The sequence below is a fragment of the Kogia breviceps genome, chromosome X (genome assembly GCF_026419965.1).
Source record: "Kogia breviceps isolate mKogBre1 chromosome X, mKogBre1 haplotype 1, whole genome shotgun sequence".
Classification (NCBI taxonomy): domain Eukaryota; kingdom Metazoa; phylum Chordata; class Mammalia; order Artiodactyla; family Physeteridae; genus Kogia; species Kogia breviceps.
In genome coordinates, this window is record NC_081330.1 from 34,249,073 (window position 1) to 34,267,015 (window position 17,943).

The 17,943-nt window shown below is 42.4% G+C and overlaps 1 protein-coding gene and 1 pseudogene across 2 annotated transcripts in view; one reads left to right on the plus strand and one right to left on the minus strand.

Annotated features, from left to right (window-relative positions):
• Window positions 1-17,943, plus strand: part of TRPC5 (transient receptor potential cation channel subfamily C member 5) — a 272,451-nt gene that overhangs the window by 138,585 nt on the left and 115,923 nt on the right. The window lies entirely within an intron of this gene.
• LOC131748809 (ubiquitin-like FUBI-ribosomal protein eS30 fusion protein) lies at window positions 6,583-7,104 on the minus strand (annotated as a pseudogene).

The window sequence follows — 17,943 nt, forward strand, 5'->3', positions numbered from 1 at the left end:
CAGAAAGAAAAATATAATTATTTAAACTTGGTCCCAAGTAGACCAAGGGAGCTATCTGCATAATACTTCACAAGGAAGAGACTATGAAATAATCTCAAAAGCAAGTTACTAAATAAAAACACATGAGGTTTTTTAGCCATGACTGACGCCTCCTCCCCCTTCAGGGTTCCCAACAGCACAGGGCTTCCTTTCTGTAGCCTCATGCTCGTGGTTGTATATGGCCCTGACCCACATACACATGTCCAATTAGGGAGTTTCCTGTTCTCTTCTCCTCTGGGTAGGTGGATCTCAGCTGTGTATAACAGCCCCCCTCCTCCTTCACCTCACATGCGCAGTTATCTAGAGGACAGCCATCTTCTGTCTCCTTTTCACCCCAGGCTCCTCATCATATTGGTTTTTTTCAACTTATGGTTCTTGTTGCAAACTCCGTTCAAGTGTGAAATATTAGTGCAAAACTCAGCACTCTCCTCCCATCTCTCCTTCCAGCTGTCCTATCCCAGAGCACCGAATGTTGCCTTGTACTGATTCCTTTCCATACGCCAACAACAAACATGGGACAGAAATAGAACGGTGCAAGGAAATATGTGTTACATTATCCAAAACGTGTGATGTGGACAATATAGAAGGCCACTCTGGTTACAAGTAGACAAAGAGCTTTCAGGGGAGGAACATTTGAGAAAAGAAATAAACTTTGAGCTGGGAAGGAAGAAAGAAGGGGAGGGGACATTTGTCAGATGGAAGTGAATGAGCAATGACGTGGAATGATGGTGGCCTGTTCACAGTAGGTGCTGGAGTGAAGGGCTGGTAATGAAAGCAATGCCTGGGACTCTTGTTACCCTCATGAGGTTAACCTCATGGAGGAAGGCCCCAGATACCTCACTCAGAGTCAGGACACTGGGTGAGGTGGGCCCTGAGTCTTATCAGAAACAGTAGTTCTTGGATTCCTGTGCCCATCTGCCCTCCCTCTTTATCCTCTGATCCCAGTTGTAGTAAAGGAGAATGAGTATATGGCCACTGGTTGAGCAGCTCCTTAGGTGGGACCTTGGTGAACACTCTCCACTATCCCAGCTGGTTGCTACTGGTCCTCTGATTGGCAGTTGGGGCAGAGAGGAGTGATGTGGGGTGAAAGAAAGAAGCTGGACCCACTGATCACCCAGGGGCCTTTTGGACAGGTCTGCCCCTCAAAAAATATTTGTGAGGAGCTGACCATATTGATCTTTGACTCTCTCTCCTTTTATCTTCTTCTTCCCCAAATGGCACTCTCTCCCTCCTCTCTTCCAACCCCTTCCCATACTCACAGGTACAATGTCTGTGTCCCATTTTAATCTCATTGGTTGACAACTCTCTTGGTTTCCAGGATGTCAAGCCTACCTGATTCCTCCTCCCTCTCTGACCACTGCCTCTTAGTCTCTTTTACAAAATCCTTATCTTTTCTCTTGCTTCAATATCGATGCTGTCCAGAGTTCTGTGACTTTTCTTTTCTAGCCCAATATCTATCAGAAGATCCATAATTTATTTTTAAAATTTCAGAATACATTTTAAATGTACCTCAAACATTGAAATTCCCTGTGTCAAACACTAACACTAATTTAGCACTTACTATGTGCCAGGCACCACTCTAAGTACATAAACCTACATTAACTTATTCAATATTCACAACCATCCTGTGATGCAGGATATTACATTGGCTAAACAGTTCATTCGGGTTTTTCTGTACCATCTTATGGACAAACTTGAATGAAATTTTTGGCCAACCCAATACTATTATCCATTCTTACAAATGGGGACATCAAGGCACAAAGAGGTTAAATGATTTTCCCAAGCTCATACAGCTAGTAAGTGGAGAAACTGGGATTCAAACCTAGGCAGTCTGGCAGCAGAGTCTGTGTTGTTAATCCTTGTGCCAGCCTCATTTTGCCCTCCAAACCCTCTTCCTCATCTGGTGTATCCTTTCTCAGGTGATGGCACCTTTACCCTTCCATTTATCCTTTCAATTATCTAGATTTGAAACCTTGCAGATGTCTTCATCTTCACTCTCTCCTTCAGCCACCCACACCCAGTTGGATACCAAGTCCCTTTGAATAACTTAATTGAAGTGAAGAGGCAAACATACAATGGGTCGAAGTGTAATGCTGTGAGAGATAAGAAAGTGCTGTATATGTGGGAGCGTAGGTATCTGATCACGTCACTCAAACGACCACAGTTGCTCCTTATTTCTTATAGAATAGAGTTCAAAATACAGGCACAGGGTTGATAGTTTGAGGAAAGAGGGTTGGTTAATGACCCCTCAAACCATGCTGAATTGTCACTGATAAATCGAGCCTAGGCTTGGAAGGATAGTGAAGCCACCAGACAAGACAGGATGAAGGAAGTGTTTTTTTGTATCTGCAGAAAGTCTCTGGAGTCAGAAGGAAAGCCACCTTAGTGAGGGCCATCCCAGATTCAGGGACCTACCGATAAATGCACACTTTGTTACCTCTGGAAGGATTAAGTGACCCCAATCCAGCAGCTAGTCTCTATTCTAAGAAGTATGTCAGCCCTCTGAAGTCCTCGGTAGAGGGAAGGTAATCAGCACATGATTACCAGGGGCTTGAATGAGGGAAATTTTCCTGGTTCACCTTGCTATCAAGTGGATTGCTATTGCCTGTCCATTAGTAAAGGAGGGCTGCAAGCCAGATATTAAAAAGGCATTGAAAGAACCTTCCAAAGAAATCCAAATCAGAGAAGGAAAAGAAGCCGGTCCCATGACAAATTTCTTGTGAGTCCACCACCTTTGCCTCCTCCCCAAGAAAAGGGGGGTGATGACCCATAACAAATACCTCTGAAGCTGGAGAGTGTAATTTCCAAATACCCCTCTGCTCTTCAAGGGCAACCTGGAGTGATTTGATGTTTGTGGCATCATCAGCTCCATTATCTGTGTCATTTCTTAACTCTTAAACTGAGGTATGAAATTATTCAAGTATCAGGGTCCAAGGTCACCACCACCCTTCTCCACATCCATTTGTTTATTTTGGAGTTTTTTCTATAAAAGTAATACTATAAGAATTAAAAGAGTATAAAAGCATGTGAAGAAAAACATCCCATTTTTCACTCTCACAAGTGATCACTATTAATGATATAGGTATGTCCTCCTAGGTATTTTCTTCGCATATTCAAGCAGAAACAAATATACACAAACACACACACACACAGACATCTCCTCACAAATGTTCTGCAGCTTGTTTTATTTTCCTTAGCAATACACTGTGGACATCGTTCTCTGTGAGGATATTTATCTTTATTGTATTCTTTTTTTTTTTTTTTTGCGGTATGCGGGCCTCTCACTGTTGTGGCCTCTCCCGTTGCGGAGCACAGGCTCCGGACGCGCAGGCCTAGCGGCCATGGCTCACGGGCTTAGTTGCTCCACGGCATGTGGGATCTTCCCGGATCAGGGCACGAACCCGTGTCTCCTGCATCGGCAGGTGGATTCTCAACCACTGCGCCACCAGGGAAGCCCTATTGTATTCTTTTTGATGACAATACTGTATTATATCTTATAAATGTGCCTTATTTATTTAACCCATCCTCTATTAATGAACATTTAAATTGTTTCAAGGATATTTAGGTTTTGGTTTTGGTTTTTCTAAACAATGCTGTGATGAATATCCTTGTATATATGTCTTTGAACACTTGCGTGATTATTATCTGTAAATTCCTAGTAATAAGATTGTGGAATCACAGAGTATGTGCAATATTTAATTTTGATATATATTGCCAGACTGCTCTCCTACCAACAGTATGTGAAAGTGCCTGTTTCTCACATCCTTGCAATCACAGACTGCCAAAAAATCAATTTTAAAACATCTTTGTCAATTTGACAGGTAAAAAGTACTATCTCATTATTGTTTTACATTTGAATTTCTTTTATTATAAGTGGTATTTCACATCTTTTCATGTGATAAGTAATTTGTTTTATTTTTCTGTGAATCAACTGTTAATTTTTTAATTAATTTTTATTGGAGTATAGTTGCTTTACAATGCTTTGTTAGTTTCTGGTGTATAGCAAAGTGAATCAGCTATACGTATACATGTATCCCCTCTTTTTTGGATATCCTTCCTATTTAGGTCACCACAGAGCACTGAGTAGAGTTCCCTGTGCTAAACAGTAGGTTCTCATTAGTTATCTATTGTATACATAGTGGTGTATATATGTCAGTCCCAATCTCCCAATTCATCCCACCGCTCACTTCCCCCCTTGGTATCCATACATTTGTTCTCTACGTCTGTGTCTCTACTTCTGCTTTGCAAATAAGTTCATCTGTATCATTTTTCTAGACTCCACATATAAGCAACATTATATGATATTTGTTTTCCTCTTTCTGGCTTACTTCACTCTGTATGACAGCCTCTAGGTCCATCCACATCTCTGCAAATGGCACAATTTCATTCCTTTTTATGGCTGAGAAATATTCCATTGTACATATGTACCACATCTTCTTTATCCATTCCTCTGCTGATGGGCACTTAGGTTGATTCCATGTCCTGGGTATAGTAAATAGTGCTGCAATGAACATTGGGGTGCATGTATCTTTTTGAATTATGGTTTTCTCAGGGTATATGCCCAGTAGTGGGATTGCTGGGTCATACGGTAGTTCTATTTTTAGTTTTTTAAGGAAACCTCCATACTGTTCTCCATAGTGGCTGTATCAATTTACATTCCCACCAACAGTGCAAGAGGGTTCCCTTTTCTCCACACCCTCTCCAGCATTTGTTGTTTGTAGATTTTTTGATGATGGCCATTCTGACTGGTGTGAGGTAATAACCTCACTGCAGTTTGGATTTGCATTTCTCTAATGATTAGTGATGTTGAGCATCCTTTCATGTGTTTGTTGGCAATCTGTATATCTTCTTTGGAGAAAGGTCTATTTAGGTCTTCTGCCCATTTTTGGTTTGGGTTATTTGGTTTTTCTTATATTGAGCTGCATGAGCTGCTTGTAAATTTTGGAGATTAATCCTTTGTCAGTTGATTCATTTGCAAATATTTTCTCCCATTCTGAGGGTTGTCTTTTCGTCTTGTTTATGGTTTCCTTTGCTGTGCAAAAGCTTTGAAGTTTCATTAGGTCCCATTTGTTTGTTTTTATTTCCATTTCTCTAGGAGGCGGGTCAAAAAGGATCTTGCTGTGATTTATGTCATAGAGTGTTCTGCCTATGTTTTCCTCTAAGAGTTTGATAGTGTCTGGACTTACATTTAGGTCTTTAATGAATTTTGAGTTTATTTTTGTGTATGGTGTTAGGGAGTGTTCTAATTTCATTCTTTTACAGGTAGCTGTCCAGTTTTCCCAGCACCACTTATTGAAGAGGCTGTCTTTCCTCCATTGTATCTACTGTTAATTTTTTAACCCATTCTTCTACTAGAATCTTCATCTTTTTCTTACTGTTTGTCTAAACGTTTTGTATATTAAGGTCATTAGCACTTTGTTCATTCTTTAGAAAGGTTCACCCTGATGTATTTAAAAAAAGCAATGATTTACCCTGAGTTTTACAGCAAGTCTGGAGCACAGAGCAAAGCTCATTTGTATTCTAAATCTTTTAACTTTTCTGCATAAAAGTACAGGGTTGTTTTAAGTGATGCTTTAAATGTCTTAGTGTCTCTCTCTGATGTAAGAGAGCTTGGGTGAAAGAGTATTCATGCTTAGTCATTCTTTTATCTTTAAGTTTCCAGTTTAGTGCTTAAATATCTTTGTTGGAAGGAAAGAAAGTCTATATGGCTGTTTTAGCTAGAGTTTGCCAATGTGTAGACACATTTGTGTCTAAAAACCAAACCTATTTAGTTTGTAACCAACAGCCACTGGCTGTTATTATGTGGTCATAATTCACAGCTTTTGCTAGCCAAATAGCCTTCCCTTGGACTACTGAGGGGGTACACAGTGCTGAGCCCTGACTTGGCCTTGCTGTCATTAGTTTTCTACCTTCCCTATTAGGAACATGATTTCTTTCTTCCAGTGTTAAAGAAAGTCTCCATCATTTTAATAAGAGACTGCTGACTTTTAAATTAGCTGGTTCGCACTTGTAAATCAGGAAGCCCAACAAGGTGGGCTTGCATATTCTGCCATCATTGCTAAGCTTTTCTGGGTAATAGCTTGTCTGATTAGAATGGAAAGTGTTCTCTGGATCCCGGAACTTACTTGGGAGAAAATGCCATAGGTCTTATCTGGGGGGAGCTACTCGAATGAGCTAAGCTATCTTTAACTGGAGATCGTTCTTTGGTCATTCCCACTACTTTTTCATTTAAACTAGCTAGGAGGAAGCCTGAATTAATAGATTCAACTAAACAGTTCAGGTGGTAGTATCATTTCCATGTGCCTAGGTCTTCAGGATTGGAGAATTCAATCTAGCAACCAGGCCGAAGACTACAGTCTAACGAGAACACTGAGCTAGCACTCTCAATCCTGAGCTGCTTCTTTAGATCCAGATTGAAATATTTCCTGAAAGACCCTTGAGCATCCGTAAGTTGGTCAGAGGAGCAAGGACCCACCTTGTACCTAGAGGGAATGAACTGTAAGATAGGAAAGTATTTTTTTTTAACCGCACCAAGTGGCTTTGTTAGAAAAAAACCGGTATCACAAAGGATTTAAGAGTTAGCATTGGCACACCCTTCTTCTTGCCAAAAGTGGGTACAACATTGATGAAGTGACAGTTGTACTACATCTGCCACTTGACCCAGCCCATCAGCATCTCCTTCTCCTCTCACCACCCCTCCTTTTCATACTTTTTGGCCACTTTGAGAGTCTTGCCTCTCACTTTCCCAGCACAGGCCAGGGTACAATGGACTTTACCTCCAAGCACGTGGCTAGCTACTTCCAGGGTGGTCAAGGTCTCCACCCCACGCTGGCCAAGGGTAGCTTCCATAGGCATGCCTGCCAGGAGCACCATTTGATTTTCCAGGGTGATGCCCCTTAGTGAGCCTCCAAGAGCCTTGGTCTGAGTAACTGTCTCCTGGCTAGTCAGCTATAGGGTGTGTAGCTCCTGGACACGAACAAAGAACTCTATGTTGGCTACTGAATCCACTGCAGCCACCACTGCTGCTGCCGCAAAGACGGAGTCAAGAAATAGGAAGGAGTACATCCTCTTAGCCTGCTGTGTTGCCACATCACTACCTAGGAAAGCATTCTCAATAAAGAATTCCATACTAGAAAGAGCAGCCCAAAGGTGCTGAGGAGTGTTTGATGGGGAAGAAGGAAATGTGGCCACCCAATTTCAAAACCATGATTTCAGCAGTGGACAGAAATGAAAACTGTTTTGAAATTGTTTTAAAACTACTTTATAAACCCACATTAAATAGGTACTGTGCCTGACACATAATTGGTTTAGTAGTAGAGAGGCAAGAATACAGAGCCCCAGTATATATAGAAACCACAGGGGAGTTCACTAATAACTCCACAGGGAGAGATGCCATTGATGCATTTCTAGAATAAAACCTCTGGAGTTCTGGTGGATATCTGTTTGGCTGTGGTCCACTTAATCATAGAATCATCAGGATTAATTGAAACATAGTGGCAATCTAGTCATTCTTCTGTCACTGCAACCAATCAAAGGTATAGTAATCTCTAGCCTCTGAAAGAGTTCAACACCCCCATGTTAATTTGATGGAACAGAAACTTGGCAAGGTATGAAAGAAGTCCCAACACAATTCTGTGCAAGTGTCAGTTGCCCCAAATTCTCAAATGTGTGTCTGGGGCCTCCAGAGAGTCTCGAGTTTATGAACGAACAGTATCATGAGACCACAGATGAAGGAGAGTTTGCTGGAAGCTAAGCCTCCTCCTTGCATACCTGCTCAACTTTGCTGCTCTTTTCTGACAATAGACAAACAATCCCCTGTGTCTACGGAGCCCTCTAAGAGCTGGGTGCTGTTTCCTCCCCAACTAGAAATCGGGGGTAGAATAACCAAGCATCTGGGAGCCTCGATCATTACCACTCTTGCAACTTTCCGTCACTCTTTGACATTCTTAACCCCTATTGACTGAATATGAAGGAGAAAATTGAGCAGTAGTGAATTTAGTTTGGAACTCTGTCCCTTCCAAGGCCTCCTTTCCATTAGCCCGGGCCTGCATTCCTGAAAAGGTGCTACAGAGGAAAAGACTTCCTTGCAGCACTAAGGTATCTGGTTACATGTGTCTTTCAAAGAGAGGGAAATGTTTTGCAAGTGGTTGAAAGGTCACTTTTACGTTGAAAATATCTTTGCTTTTCCAAGTTTCAGATTTGGGGCATGTTTGACTTCAGGGAAATAAGGACAAGACAGCTGATGTTTTCCTAATTCAGCAGAGAGCAGCACATAGCTTACTGTTCTCAAGGGAAGACAGCAGCCCACACTTAGCATGCAAGCGTGCTGGGAGAAAAAAGAGGCAAGAGGCGGTAGCAGTAGGGTTAGAAACCCAGAGTAGCTCTCCCTTCTCCCATCTCCGGCCAGAGGCAACCAAGCTCCTGCTACTTTCCTTCAACACTTGGTCTGTTCTGCAAGAACAAAAGGCAATCCGCTTGAGAAGCCACGATGGACAACACAGCTGCCGGTTCAAAGCAATACAATTAAAAGTAATGTGTGGGGCTTCCCTGGTAGCGCAGTGGTTGAGAGCCCGCCTGCCGATGCAGGGGACACGGGTTCATGCCACGGTCCGGGAAGATCCCACATTCTGCGGAGCGGCTGGGCCCGTGAGCCATGGCCGCTGAGCCTGCGCGTCTGGAGCTTGTGCTCCGCAAGCCATGGCCACTGAGCCTGCGCGTCTGGAGCCTGTGCTCCACAACAGGAGAGGCCAGAGGCCCGCGTACTGCAAAAAAAAAAAAAAAAAAAAAAAAGTAATGTGTGAAAGAGGGAGAAATTATGGGGGGCATGTTTTTCTTCTCGAAATGTAATAGAGGGAAAATATATGAGTAAATGTAAATGCTACATTACATGGATATTAGTAAACTTTGTCATAGAGGGAAAATATATGAGTAAATGCTACATTACATGGATATTAGTAAACTTTGTCAAAGACTGTGTTTGGAAAAAATCTTGCTTCCATTTGATGATGTCCACATGATAGTCACAGTTTCAATCACAAAATGATTTAAGCTACTTTTCCTGTCAACCAAAAGTTACGTATTCTCTTTGAAATATGCCCCCATTTATTACTATGACCCAGGAATGTAATCCTGGCTGTTGAATACCAAAAAATCAACTTCTCATTATGATGTGTGCTGTCATGGTGCCTGCTTTTCTGCTAAAGAAGAAAGAGCCCTGCTGAGATGTCTGTGCTAGCTCAGCTTAAGCTTCTTGGCATTGTCCAGGCTCAAGCTTCTTTTCTCAAAGGCTTCTCAGCTCTAGCCAAGCCCTGCTGCAGAGTAAGGGGCTCCTTGTTGCATGGGTGTTTCTGAGAGAAGCCACTCAGAAATTCCAGGTAGAGAGTTCAAGAAGAAAGAACCTAAATACAAAATTCCCCCAAGGTGCCTCCAGCAGTACCAACCAATAAAACAAGTTTCCTGCCATGAGTGTTCATTGTCGGTTTGTCTCATGTTTCCCCAAAACATCCATAACTCATGGAGTTTCCATTCTGATGATAACCAAGGGATCTATGTTACTTCCATGAGATGCATGTGCCTTGACCCCTTTTCAGTGGTGCTGAAGATAATAGAATCATAGCACCATGCCATGGAAAGGTCATCTCCATAATGACCTGCCCAGTTTCCTGCCACTGTAGCACTTCAATACCACCACCCCCAGATGAAGACCCTTCATTCCCATGGGTGACTCTTCTAGTACAGGCTCTGGGACTAATCCTGTTCCTAGTCACAGAGACTCTCAGAACTGGAGGCCAGCAGCTCAGCACTTCAGTAACCAGTCAGCCAAGCTGCTGGTCCCCTCTGAATTTTATATTTTTGGTAGCTATGCCTGAGCCCTTGCTTTGCTGCCATGTAACCAAGCCTCTGCTTTACATTCTACTTTAATGGTTCTAAACTGCAGGCAATTTTGCACCCCAGGAGGACCGTTTGGCAATGTGTACAGATGTTTTTGGCAACCAGCAAGGCCAGATATGCAAAATTCAACCCTGCAGATAGATGCTTTACCTCTATTTGGAGACTTGGAAAATGGAAGATAGTTGATGACCTTATAATGTTTCCTTTGCTGAAAAGATCAAGGATAGTCATGTAAAGAAAAATTAACTTCCTCCCTCCTCAGGGACTATGCCCACATTTTAAATAGCTGTTGACAATCCCACTGCTGGGCATACACCCAGAGAAGACCATATCTCAAAAAGACACATGCACCCCAATGTTCACTGCAGCACTATTTACAATAGCCAGGTCATGGAAGCAACCTAAATGCCCATCGACAGAGGAATGGATAAAGAAGATGTGGTACAATATATACAATGGAATATTACTCAGCCATAAAAAGGAATGAAATTGGGTCATTTGTAGAGACGTGGATGGACCTAGAGGGTGTCATACAGAGTGAAGTAAGTCAGAAAGAAAAAAACAAATATCATATACTAACACATATATGTGAAATCTAGAAAAATGGTACAGATGAACCTGTTTGCAAGGCAGAAATAGAGACACAGATGTAGAGAACAAACATATGGACACCAAGGGGGGACAGGGGGGGTGGGATGAATTGGGAGATTGGGATTGACATATATACACTAACTAATATGTATAAAATAGATAAGTAGTGTGAAAAAAAGTCTAACAATTTTTAATTGTGTTTAAAGAATAAAATAAATAAATAGCTATTGAGCGGTAGTATTCTACTTCTGGACGTTGGTGCCAGTTTCCTGGCTTGCCTCGGGTGTGGATAACTGAGAGAAGCAGGAAGGTGGGGCTCAATAATTGCTTCATGAATGTGACACAGTCTCCTCTCTCAAGCTCGTCCTCCAGTCATATAACGCTTCAGTCCGATGCCTGCATATAAACTGAGCAACTTTTTAAAACAAAACATCATTTGGCATGTGTAAGGAGCATGAAATGAAAATCATGATTGGCAAAGGGAATACTCTTGACATTATTTAACATGAATTCTGCTTCTAGATTTCTGGTCTGGTTTTCTTTATACCTTTCTAAAATGTCTCTTACCCACCACTAGCTGACTTTAGGTCATTTTCTTTATTCACGTTTATCCCACACAGCTTTTGAGAATAATGGTGAAAATTACCCCTTTATAGTCCTTTAAACTCTGAGAACCAATTGAGCTTAATTTGTATCACTCAAGCTCTTCTAGGCCTAAATCAGGTCTCCTGGTGATACCTACCAATTTTCAATTTATGGCAATGAACATACTTTTCAATTCTATGGCTATGAACTACTTAAAACAAAAGAGAGGTTCCCGACTCCTCTTTTTGCATGAAAGACCCTCTTTTTGTTCATTCTGATTTTGTGTTGCTGGCAAATGTGCTCCTATCAAGATTGTTACCCACTGGAAAATGTATACAATAATAGACCTTTATTTGCATTGAATCCTGCGATATATCTGATGTCAATCTGGTTACCCTAGCCCTCACATGGTCCTGTGCACTGGCTGGATCACCAAGGTTTCTGCACCTGGGTTCTCAGTGCTTTCCAGAAATCTTTATCAAACTCCCACTAGTCAGGTGATAAGCAATGACATGGAAAACTCTAAATCAGCTTGGCAGCATCCTCTTTCCAGTAAGGCAATCTACAAGAGAAATTTAATTTAAAAATTACATGATGACCTATAAAAAAATGAATCAAGAACAATGGCCTTCCTAAACAGCTATATGTTTCAAGCTCCACCAGAGGGCTACCTGCAAAGCTAACTACACTCACATTGGCACACTGCGGCTCCATTCCTCTGTGCAGCCCTAGAGACACGACGACCAGACCTTTACTTCTGACATTTTTCCCATCTCCATAATAACCTATATCCTCTGGTTTATTGTTTTTCAACTCATTGCATCATTTTCACAATTTCCTGGGAAATGGCATATCTTAACAGTACAAATGGATCCTTCAGAGAGGTTTGGCTCCCTAAAAACTACCCATAACGTATCCCCTTCCTACCTTGGTTTCTTTCACCTCTTCCATTATTTCTAATAACCATCCAAACACTCACCTTACTTTTGGAGTTGATGGCCTCACCATTCATTATAACCAGTATTTAGCAAAAGAAAATGTATGGAATGGTTCATTTAATTCTTTGTGACAATCTAGATTTGAGAAAGATGGCTTTCCAGGTTTCCTACAACTAGAACTCTGAAATTATAAACTCTCACAACCTATTGAGTTAGCTATGTATTATTTTTTCATAGATTTAGCTGCTGTCTTTTGAAAAATTAAGAGCCCCCATCTGATGAGAAATCAAGAATGGTTTTGTGGGCTCCCAAACCTTGAGCAATACTATATAATATTTATCTGGGTTTAAGGTAGAACATTACCTGATGAGGTTAATTAATATCCAATATAACCTGCGATTTAATATGTCTGAATATTCAATGTTGGGATTGTAGATTTGTTTGTTGATGTAATAAATCAAATGGTTGGTCTTTTGTTGGTTGGGGGTGAAGTAGTATAGTGGTTTACAGGACAGGCTTTGGAGCCAAACTGCCTGGGTTCAAGTTCTGGTCACCCTACTCCTAGCCATGTGACCTTGGACAAGGCACTAAGCTTCTCTATGGCTGAGTTTCCTCAGGTGTAAAGTGAGGATAATTATTATGCCTATAGCACAGAGCCATGGTGAGGACTAAATGAGATACTCCAGCATGATGCCTAACATATGGAAAGTGCTCAATAACCAGTAGCCATTTGTATTATATTCACCCCTGCTAATCAGGCTAATGCTGGCCACTGTTACATACATTATTTATTTTTACATGTAAATATTGACTTTTTTAAAACATCAGGTGTGTTCTGTGACATTGCCTGCAAATAAGTTTTGTCCATTTTAGTATTCCAATCTAAATTATATACACTTTGACCTTGAAATCAGCTGAGATGATCCAGGGAATCCTGATTATAATGGTTCTCCTTTCACCATAGTCTGGGAAACAAATTATTTCCCATCTGACACCAATGGCTGCTCCAAAGTATCTCATGCATCACCACTACTAGCTAACTGACCTTGTAGGTACAGCAGAGTGGGCAGCTGGTCATGTGACGTGATTAGATACTAGTGTTCTTCATTTCTGAGTAATACAGAGAAATGAAATTCATTTCCAACAGTCCCTTGGACTGCTGAAAAAGACTGAACATTGATTTTTATCTGGTCTGTTAGGGTGGGGAAGAGGAGACCCAGTAGGTGGAAAAGAGGTATTGCAGTTTCACTAAATCTTGGCACAAGATGGGAGATTCGTTTCCAACATGATACTATCAGGCTAGCTGTGTGAGGAAGTACCACTCAGAGAGGTTCAGCCTATGACCAGATGGCATTGTGGGTATGAATGAGGTGGTTCCTGATAAGGGTCTGCCCATTAATTACAAATGGAGGGCTTAATTTCAGAAGCCTGTGATAAACTCCAGCATGCGCCTGACTAAAGCTGGTAACGATAGGGTTCAGGAGAATTCCAATTAGCAGATTGTGTCCAGTGATGAGGTTAATGGAAATGAATGTATCATTCCTGCCCCTTGAGAACAGTAACCTTGCAAAAGCCCTAGCCAGTCCTGGGAGTGGAAGTAGAGCATCATCTGTTCCTCTCTTGTGTCCTCTGGCAATGGAATTTAGCTGAAAATATGAAGAAGCGGGCTTTCACTCAGTGTTCACTGTACTGCAGGTGTTTTATGCGATCTCTGAGCCGAGTGACTCTGTCTCATGTTCATTAATCCAGAAGGATCCTAGCATATAATGCCAGCTTTTCAACAGGAAGACCTAGGGCAGATCCAGGAGCAAACTCATTAGGGCCTGAATGCAAAGCCCCAGGAAGAGGCAGGCAATGTAACTTCTTTAGTGGCCATAACCTAAGCCCACATCACTGCAAATTTAAAAACTCAATCAAGTCGGTTCATGTACCAGGTTTGTTTGGAAGTACAGTTGTAGATAATATGAACCAAATCTAATTTCTTGGTGTGTTTATTTCCTTCCCTTTTCTCCCCCTACCCCCACCCTTTTTTACCTTTTAAAAAAAACATGATTTTTTTTCTTTTTTTCGGTACGCGGGCCTCTCACTGTTGTGGCTTCTCCCGTTGCGGAGCACAGGCTCCGGATGCGCAGGCTCAGCGGCCATGGCTCACGGGCCCAGCCGCTCCGCGGCATGTGGGATCTTCGCGGACCGGGCCACGAACCCATGTCCCCTGCATCGGCAGGCGGACTCTCAACCACTGCGCCACCAGGGAAGCCCCAAACATGATTTTTAATGGGAAGCTCAAGATCGTTCAGTATAATTTTGGAGTTCAAAGAGAAGGCAAAACTTGATAAGAAGAGAATAAAATACAGTTTGCCACCCGTCCTCGATCTGAACAAATGGCTGTTGAAGGATAATTTTAAAATAAAAAAGTTAAATCCAGGGCTTCCCTGGTGGCGCAGTGGTTGAGGGTCCGCCTGCCGACGCAGGGGACACGGGTTTGTGCCTCGGTCCGGGAAGGTCCAACATGCCGCGGAGTGGCTGGGTCCGTGAGCCATGGCCGCTGAGCCTGTGCGTCCAGAGCCTGTGCTCCGCAACGGGAGAGGCCACAACAGTGACAGGCCCGCATACCACACACACAAAAAAAAGGATACAGAAAAGTGAAATCCTGATCCTCATACAAATTTAAAGTTAACACAAGTGGACACATGTCTAAGATTTTACTTCACTCATTAATTAGTGAGGAAACCGGGAAGCCAGAAGTCTGCAAACTACGACCTGCAAACCAAATCCAGCCTGTCACCTGTTTTTCCTTTGACTGCTTTCTTGCTACAGTGGCAGCGTTGTAAGGTCCACAAAGCCTAACATATTTACCATCTAGCCTTTTACTGAAAAAGCTTGCTAACCCCTGATATAGGCCATCAGGAATGCTGAAAGAAATTTACAAATAGATGCAAAGAAATTAGCATATAGAGGCACAAATCAATCGCATTTTGCCAGGCAAGAAATATTTTCATTACAATTTGCAGAGTTGTAAAACAACTCAAAGATAATCAAAGGCATGGATAATCCAGAAAATATACTAGACCTGGGCTGTTAGGCCAGTTGTGTGAACAGAAACTCAAGACTAGGGATCCAGGGAGAAATCTTGTTTTATGAACTAGGGCACAGGTAGGGAAGAAGCTGGAATTCAGAAACTATTCAAAAGGGGAAAGTACCCTAATGCAGAGCCTTAAAGATTGGAATTTGGAATGGAGGAGGCTGAGGCTGGTCATTTGGGTACTTCCTACCTCAAGCCTTGGTTGCTCTGGAAACTGGGGCAGGGCTGAGTCCTTGGGGTAGACTGTGTGGGAGCCAAGGTGGGCAGAGGCTGACCCCATACACTCTCTTGGTTTCAACCTACTGTTATAGGCTGAAGACTGTCACATCTATTGATACATTTTCAGCCCTGACCTTTTTCCTTCAACATTCATGCTAGAGTTATACAATTTCCTGCTACTCTCCCAATAGGTACTTCAAACTCAACATGTCTAAAATTGAACTTCCTTTAAACCCTAAACCTGCTCTTCCTCCTGTATTCACTGTCTCCAACGGTGACACCACCATTCAATCAGGCATGCAACGCAGAAACCTGACATCCTTGATTTCTTCTCCCTGCAGTACTACCTGACACATCCAATGAATGTCTTAAATCTGTTCCTTTCTATCTCTAGAATCATTGTCTAGTTTAAGATCTTGCCATCTTTTCACCTGGACTATTGATATCTTTTAAGTAGTTTTATCTTTCTGAAACTCATCCAATGGTGTGCTGGAGCTGGCTTACACCAGCTGGTGAGAACTGGTTGTGTGCACCTCTTCCCAACTCTGTGTTCCAGGATGTCATACTGGTAGCTTGAAATTGGCCACAGTGGGAGTATTTACACCACAGAAATTGGCAAACACTACAAATCAAGGTTTTGGTTTTTGTTTTGTTTTGTTTAATGGAAAGCTGCTCGTTAAACATTTATCAGCACATATACCACTGCCAATTCCCCACACTTCAGCCAATCGGATCTTTGTAAAACACTTGTTCAACCACACTAATCTCCTGATTAAAATTCTTCAGTGGCTCCCTATGGCCAACAGATCACATTAAGTTCCTTCTCATGGCATATGAGGCCTTTTATTATCTGGCCCCTGCCTAAATGTCCAGCTTCCTCTCCCATTCCTCCTAGCAACTTCTGTGCTAGTTCAAAGATCACACAGTGGCTCACTCAAGCCTCAATTGCCTCATATATATACTTTGTTTGGCACACTATCTTCAACTTTTTTGAGCCAACATTGAAGACTTTAGGAAATTCTACCTCCAAATCCATATTTCTGACTTTTGTTGAAAAGTTACAACACTGGGTCCTCATTCATGAATATAACAGCAATCTGATCACAACAAGGGGCTGAGCAGCAGATGCCCCCTTTGAGAGGGTATGTGTGCCACAGCTCACCGACTCCTGCCATTTACTCATGCAAATCATGCATATGTACCCACATTTAGCTTTTATTTGTGTTACCTGTTATCTGGTTGGCCCCTGTTGTAGACCATATTACAAAGTCCTGATTATTATCAGAAACCTCTGACCCTAATGATAGACTCTTTCTTTACCGTGGCTGTCCTGATGATAGTCCATGGTCCCCGCACAGTCTAGGAAGGGAAGGGCAGCAGGGTGAGAAGCAGCAGGGGGGGAAGAGGAGTAGAAATATGTAGCCTTTGAGTCAGAGTCTCCATCTTGGAGCAATAGCATTGTGCACATGACAAGCAGGGACTGTCCTGGGTTTTTGTGACCTCAAGGTATTCCCTATAGAGACCATTTGCTAACCTTCCTGAGAGTCTTAGAATGTCTACCTTCTCAGCTAGACATGGAAAGGAAAGACCCAAGGACACTAGCTCACACGGACTCCAACTGTGTGGATCCAGGCTTCTAAACAAAAGCCAGTGTCTTCGTTTGAGAATAAAAACCAATTCCTTTTAGCTGAGTGCCTGCTGTATGTCTAGCACTGTGCTAGATGCTATGGGGAAAACAAGAGTGGACTAAGACAACTCTGCCTTCAGAGAGCTCACAGCCTAATTGAAGAAGCAAGAAGTACATATATAAAATAATTAGAAACTAATATAAGCATGCATCAGAAGAGTGACATCTTGGATATAACCTAGTGCCCGCAACATCTGGGTGGTCAGTAAGGGGTGGGATCAAGTTAAGGAGAGATCTATGGAAGAAGTCAGGGCTTACAGTGGCCCTTCAGTGGCAGTGAAGTGAGGATCCACACAGGATATGCCACAAGGATATACATACTGAGAGCAGTGAATGAGGTGGGTGTGGCAATCTGTGAATGATAAGGCTGACTGGAGGAGAAAAGGTGGTCTTGGTAGGAGGACATGGTTGGTCACTGCCGACCAGTTTCTTTTGAAAAGATTTACTCTCTGGTGTCACGTGTCCAGAAAGACAAATGGAGAATCAGAGGCTCCTTGCTGAGCACCAAATCAAAGACAACAGAATCAGATGGCTCTGGAAAGCATGTCATACTCTAGGCATAGACAGCGACTTTTCAGCTCCATGACACAAACGGCGCTGAGCATTATTCACAAGTACCACTGTGTATCTTGGACAGGTCTGTCAGCATTGACATAGAGGAGAAGAAAGAAAGAGTAGGAAAAGAAAGAGCAAGGAAGTGGGTAGAGAGTGGACAGGAAGAGCATCATGGTAGGAAACAGACATGTACCTCCAGTCTAACCCCGGGGAATCCTGTGCCATAAACCATCTTCCCTCCACCCCCAACCTCCGCCTCTAGATCATGACAGAGATTAAGAAATGCCCCTGCCCACCGAGGAGGGGCAGATTCTGGATCTGAGCTCCTTTCTTCCCAGGCAGACTATGATACACTG